Consider the following 6,325-nt stretch of genomic DNA (forward strand, 5'->3'; position numbering starts at 1 on the left):
CCCCCACCCCCATAACTGAGGACAATGAGCTCACCCAGGAACATCTCTGGTCCAAGATGTCCTCGATTATGTGTCACGTCCTGAAATGCCTTCCTCTCCAGCCTGCTTTCTTTCAGTCACCTCTCAGTTCTTTGTTACTGATTTATTTCAGTATTATTTTAAAGTCCAGATAAGAACAAATTTTGTAAACATTGCATGCATCTTTAAAAACACATGACTTACAATAATTTATATATTTACATTACATAAAATGTAATTGCATCATTAGAATCCAGTTCTTCTCTACTTTATCAATACTTTTGTGGGAAAAGCATATTGTAATCCATATAATGACTACTAGATTACTCTGTTTCTTAAAATTATAGCATTTCCTTTACTGAGTGTTCTAATTTCCCCACCACACCTGTCCTTCTAAGGATTCCCCGTCTCAGCTGCTGTCAGCTCTTACTTTCCCTTTTCCCACTGTGGGGTTCTCCTTCTCTCCCTTCTCTCACACCAAGTCTCAACTCCATAGTGCAATCTGCTCAGATCCTAGTTCCTTCCCTTCACCTTCGATCTGATGGCCCAAGTCACCATCCTTTCTCATCTGGACTTATTTACACACCAAACTGTCTTCCTACTTATTTCTTGCCCCTATAACAGTCTAAGCTCTACACCAGAGCCCAAGTGAGTCTTTTAAAACAAAGTCATTATCATGTCTGTTCTGGTTTGCTCTTTGTTGCTATGATAAAACATGCTGACCAAAAGCAACTTGAAGGGGAAAGGGTGTATTCCAGCTTACACTTCCAGGAAACAGTCCATCACTGAGGGAAATCAGGACAGAATCTGAAGCAGAGACCACAGAGGAACGCTGCTTGCTGGCTTGCTTCCCCTGGCTTGCTCAGCTGTCTTTCTTATACAGTACAGGCCTACCTGCCTAGGGGTAGCACCACCCACAGTGGGCCAGGGTCCCCTACATCAATTATCAATCCAGAAAAAGCTTCCCAGGCCAATCAGATGGAGGAAATTTCTCAGTTAACGTCCCCTCTTTTCAAGTGACTCAAGTCTGTGTCAAGTGGGCAATGTAACCCAGCCAGTACACTGTCTAATATTTGCCCACAGGTCTCCCATCTTATTATGAAAAACTGCAAATTTGCTGCCATGGCCATCAGGATCTGCAAGGTCTGAACCTCAGCTCTCTTTCTGACATCACCGCTTCCATTTTCTTCATCATGCACCCTTTTCCTAGTCCCCTGGCCTCCTTGCTGCTCCATGACCATGCTAAGAATCCTCTAACCTCAGGGTCTGTTCCGGGGACAGTCCCTCTCCTGGGAGGACTCCTCCTCTCTGTGCCCACTTTGCTTTCTCCATTTCTTCCTGTGGACCTCCGCTCAAATATTATTCTTTTTAAAAGCTTTCCCTCGCTACTATGTTAAAAGTAGTGCCCTTGTACCGCCTCTTCCTCCTTACTCTATCTCATTATCACCTCCATGGGGTCTCCTTTCTTTGGTGCGTGTGCATCTGGCTTCCTCTCACCCCCACAATCAGAAGAAATAGACCAGGGGCTTTTGTTGATTTTGTGCATCAGTGTGTTCCCTGAAACTAGTATAGACTTTGACACCAAATGCTTTTCAACTAATAGTGTATAAATGAATGAATAAAGTGTGGAGGACTCTATTGTATGGAAATCAAGAAAACATATAGAATCTCTAGTATTGCATGTTATAAGATAATCTTGCAAACCTCCATCCCATAAAAAAAATCCTGAATGAATTTTTACAGCAAGCACGAATTCTACCTACAGCAACAAAGAGTTTAATCAGTGCACACCACAGTCTCAAAGTACATACCTCACAGAGTGTCATCCATGTGCAAAAGAAAGAACAAAATATACAAAACATACAAAAAAATGGTATAGACATACATGATGGTTTATTCGATTGTCAATTTGACAGGATCTAGAATCATTTTAAAGATAAATTTCTGGGCATGTCTGTGAGGGATTATCTAGATTAGGTTACCTGAGGTAGGAAGACCCACCCTACATGTATCTAGGGTCCCAGACTGTATAAAAAGGAGAAAGTAGCCCAACAAGATCATTCTCCTCTGTCTCTGATTCATGACTGAGGTGCAATGTAATTAAACATGGCGAGCTCTTGCACCATAGCTTCCTCGCCATGATGGACTTCCCCTGAACTGTAACCCAAAATAAGCACTTCCTTTATTAAGTGGCTTGGGTCAAATATTTTGTCACAACAACAAGGAGAGTAACTAATACAGTATACAAGAGAATACTAGTCAGCTTTTTGTAATGGAAGGTTTGATCATTTGTGATAGCATGGGTGGATCTGGAGAACGTATCGCCAAGTAGAAGAAACCAAACACAGTAAAAGAAATCTCCACAATCTAATTCCTATGAGAACTCGAAAACAATTGAACTTATAGAAGCAGAGTGAAATAGTGATTACCAGAGACTCTGGGCTCAGGGAAAAGGAGATTATAACCAAAGGCTACAAAGCCTTAGTTAGGTAGGAAGAATAAATTTGGTTTCTTTTGGATCAATGGCCCAGAATGCTGGATAAAGCTAATAACTGAGGACTGCACATTTTAGTATTACTAAGAGAACACATTTCTAGTGTTTACATCATAAAATGCTGAAAATTTAAAGTGACTGTGATACAAATTAGCTTTATTTAGTCATTCTACTTTGTATTAAAAATCACAGCATCACTTTGTACCCATAGATAGCTACAGTTTTAATTTGTTCATCTAGAAGTAAATAAATGAGTTGAGAAAACATGAAATCATTTGGCCATAAGGTCTGCAAGCAGTGATCCAAAAATCTAACATGGGTATTAACATGCCAGTCATAGAATTATCTGGGTATCCCTGATGAGGTCTGTTCCTGACATTTATTTTTTCTGAATTAATTAAGCTATACAAGCTTACTTTGAGTTAATATTTCTATGATATTTCTTTTTCCATTCAGATTTCCCAAATATTTGTGTTTTAAATGTCATTTGTAAACAACATACATATAACTTTGTCATTTTAATGCTGTTGAAGTCATTGACTTTTAGCTATCAAATTTAGGACATATATTCATTGTGTTATTTATATTTATTTCTTATTTTGCCATTATATTTGAAAGATTTTGTGTGTGTGCCTTTTACTGGTATGTACACGAGACTTGCTGCTGGAACATTACATTTGAAATGTTATTTTGTTTCTTTGACTGGTTTGTACAGGAAAGTTGCCAGCTGGGTATTCTTTCCTTTTAGGTACTCATCTTTTCTTTCTGATTTTCTTTTGACGTTGCTTTCTGTCTCACAGTATTTTGTTATAAAATATAATGTTGTGGATTATCTTTCAGTCATCTTAAAGTATTTAAGTTAACTTTATTTCCTCAAGTTCTTGAGGCTTTTAAAAAATCCAGTTCTCTGGTTGAACCTACTAATTCTTGATTTGGGTGCATATTTTATAATCTGAAGGAATGACTTTTCTGAGGATGCCTTCTGTTACAAATGTGGACATGCTTCTTTTATAAAATAAGCAAAGGGAACTGTGGGAATGACTTCTGGGACACTATCTTAGCTTGTTGACAATGTAAACAAGCTTACTAGGGCTTGGGTGCCTCTTGACCTAAACATACAGCTTTAATCCCTCATGACCCTTCCTTGCCCTTTACCCAGAACAAAGTATGTGTCTCTGTGTGTGAGTGTGTGTGTGTGTATGTGTGTGTATGTGTGTGTATATGTGTGTGTCTCTGTGTGGGTATGTGTATGTGTGTGTGTATGTGTGTGTGTATGTGTGTGTCTCTCTGTGTGTGTGTATGTGTGTGTGAGTGTGTGTGTTTGTGTATGTGTGTGTGTCTGTGTGTGTATGTGTGTGTGAGTGTGTGTCTGTATGTGTCTGTGTGTGTAAGTGTGTGTGTATGTGTGTGTATGTGTCTGTGTGTGTATGTGTGTGTATGTGTGCATGTGTGTGTATGTGTGTGTGTATGTGTGTGTTTGTGTGTGTGTCTGTGTGTGTATGTGTGTGTGTCTCTGTGTGTGAGTGTATGTGTGTATGTGTGTGTATGTGTGTGTGTGTTTGTGTGTGTGTGTGTGTGTGTGTTGTATCAAAAGCATTGCAAGCAGTGAATATTTGTTGGAAGAAATGAGAATTATCCCACAGTGCTGCAAAGAATAGATGGAATTAGATTTATAACATCAGTTTGCACTTGTGTGTGCTGTTCTAAGTAAGAGTCAGAAAGGACAAAATCCTTCTCTGAGAAGATAAGGATCTGTCTTTACTTCCTCATGTCATCCTGGATGTATGATTTTTATAAAGAGAGACCAATGCCTTGATTCCAGAGCACAGTAACTGGAGATCTGAAGGAACAGGTTCTCAGAACAGTTCCAGTCCCCCTCTTGATTGAAATGGACACGAAGAGTCTGGCTGTCTTTATTCAGGCATCCACTTACCGTGGCATTGTACTGCAGCAATGATCTTGAACTTTGAACTGTAAACTCGTGTTCACTTGGACTTTATAGTGACATTGCTGAAGAGATGGTTCACTACTGTGCTCCACTACAAGAATTTTATGTTTGCTGATTTTTTTTTCTGCTACCAAGAGATACTACAAAGCACAGGTCAGTATTTTTATAAATTTTTGATTTACAGATTAGAGAATTATACAAGTATTGTAATAAACCCATATGAAGACACTAATCATCATAAAGTCTCATTTTTTCTTCCATCTGGAAACCAACTCAAAAACACAGGTAGCATTTGTTTTTATCAAAGCTTCCTGGGCTGGTAGGTGACCTGGTTTGCACTTCCTAATGTTGGTTTTGTTTATGCAGTACTGGTTTTATTTGGGCCGTCCCTGGCAGGCTCCTCCATGTGGAGTTTCTCTGTTTTTCTGTCAGGCTCTCTCCTTATATGGTTGAGATTCAGCTCCTGCTATTAAATATATGCGTCCAGTGTTTGCGGAATCAGCGCCCTGCCTCCAGGCCAAGGCGGACAGAAGTCCATCTCCCCACTCCGCTCAGCTTCTCCGTTTCCTCCTCTTCTTTGGTCCCAGTGTTAACTTTCTTCACTATTCGCTTCCTTTACAAATGACTTTATTGTATTTTGTCACGTATTTTCAGCTACTTATAAAGTAGCCCAAGATATTGTTACTATTTTTTTATGTCATTCAGTTGTTCATAGATTGCCAGAAATTGAAATCTCAATTACCTTTAAAATTTATTATTCCCCTTTATAAAGTGCTTACTGCTACAAACTTAAGTATTGGCCCTGCGGGCTGGAGAGATGGCTCAGAGGTTAAGAGCACTGACTGCTCTGCTCTTGTAGAGAACCTGGGTCTGAGTCCCAGCATCCACATGACAGCTAACAACCATTCATAACTCCAGTTCCAGGGGAATCCAAAGCCCTCTTCTGACCTCTGCACACACTGCATTGCAAAGCGCACTTACACACATGCAGGCGGTACACTCATATACATAAAATAAAAATAAGTAAAATATTTTTTAAAGTACGGTTGCTATAGAATTTACATTCACTCTTGTTAAAAATACTCAGCTGTTTGTAGCTGGAGGAATCCAGTAACCTCTTATTTGCTCTGTGCCTGTTTTCGATTTTCTTACAGACTTGATGCTCTGGCTCTTTCAGTCTTCTTTCCTTCTTGGTCTTATTTTGTATGTGTCAAACTTCTCCTCAAACTTAAGGCTGTCTGTATCAAAATCTAATTTCTATCCTTTTATGGATAATTCTATCTTGTTAGTCAGAGAAATGAGATTTGCCTTTTATAGTTACCTACCCTTACTTCGTAAATGGCATGGCACGTTTGCTTTAACTGCAGTAACTTCTCTCAAATTTCTGTATTTGTGTGATGATGGCCTACCATGGTTATCATCCATTCACCATGGCTTGCATGCACCAAACTCTGACATAAAGAAACCACAGATTATAAAATACGCATAATCAGTGTTATTATTGTGAGATAATCTTCCCCAATGTGTGGCAGCCTTCTAGAAGCCCCATTGGCTAGATAGGTGAGAAGTGTTGGGCACATACCTTTTCTCCATGAAGGAGAACCTTATGTTGCACATTCCTTCCCTTCCGGAGCCCCTCACTGAACCGCCAGCAGCAGGAAGCTTTGAAAGAACAGTAACCCTTTCCCTTCTGTCATTCCTCTAGCACTCCCTATTCCACACTCCCTAGTCCACACTCCCTAGTCCACACTCCCTAGTCCACACCCCAAATAGGGTTTTTTTTCTCAGATGTAATATCTGGGATAATTTTACTCCAAACTTTATGAAATTATGTCTCATCGGGAAAATATAATTAATATTTTTAT

Source organism: Nannospalax galili, unplaced genomic scaffold, assembly GCF_000622305.1.
Source record: "Nannospalax galili isolate Female #2095 unplaced genomic scaffold, S.galili_v1.0 scaffold296, whole genome shotgun sequence".
NCBI lineage: Eukaryota > Metazoa > Chordata > Mammalia > Rodentia > Spalacidae > Nannospalax > Nannospalax galili.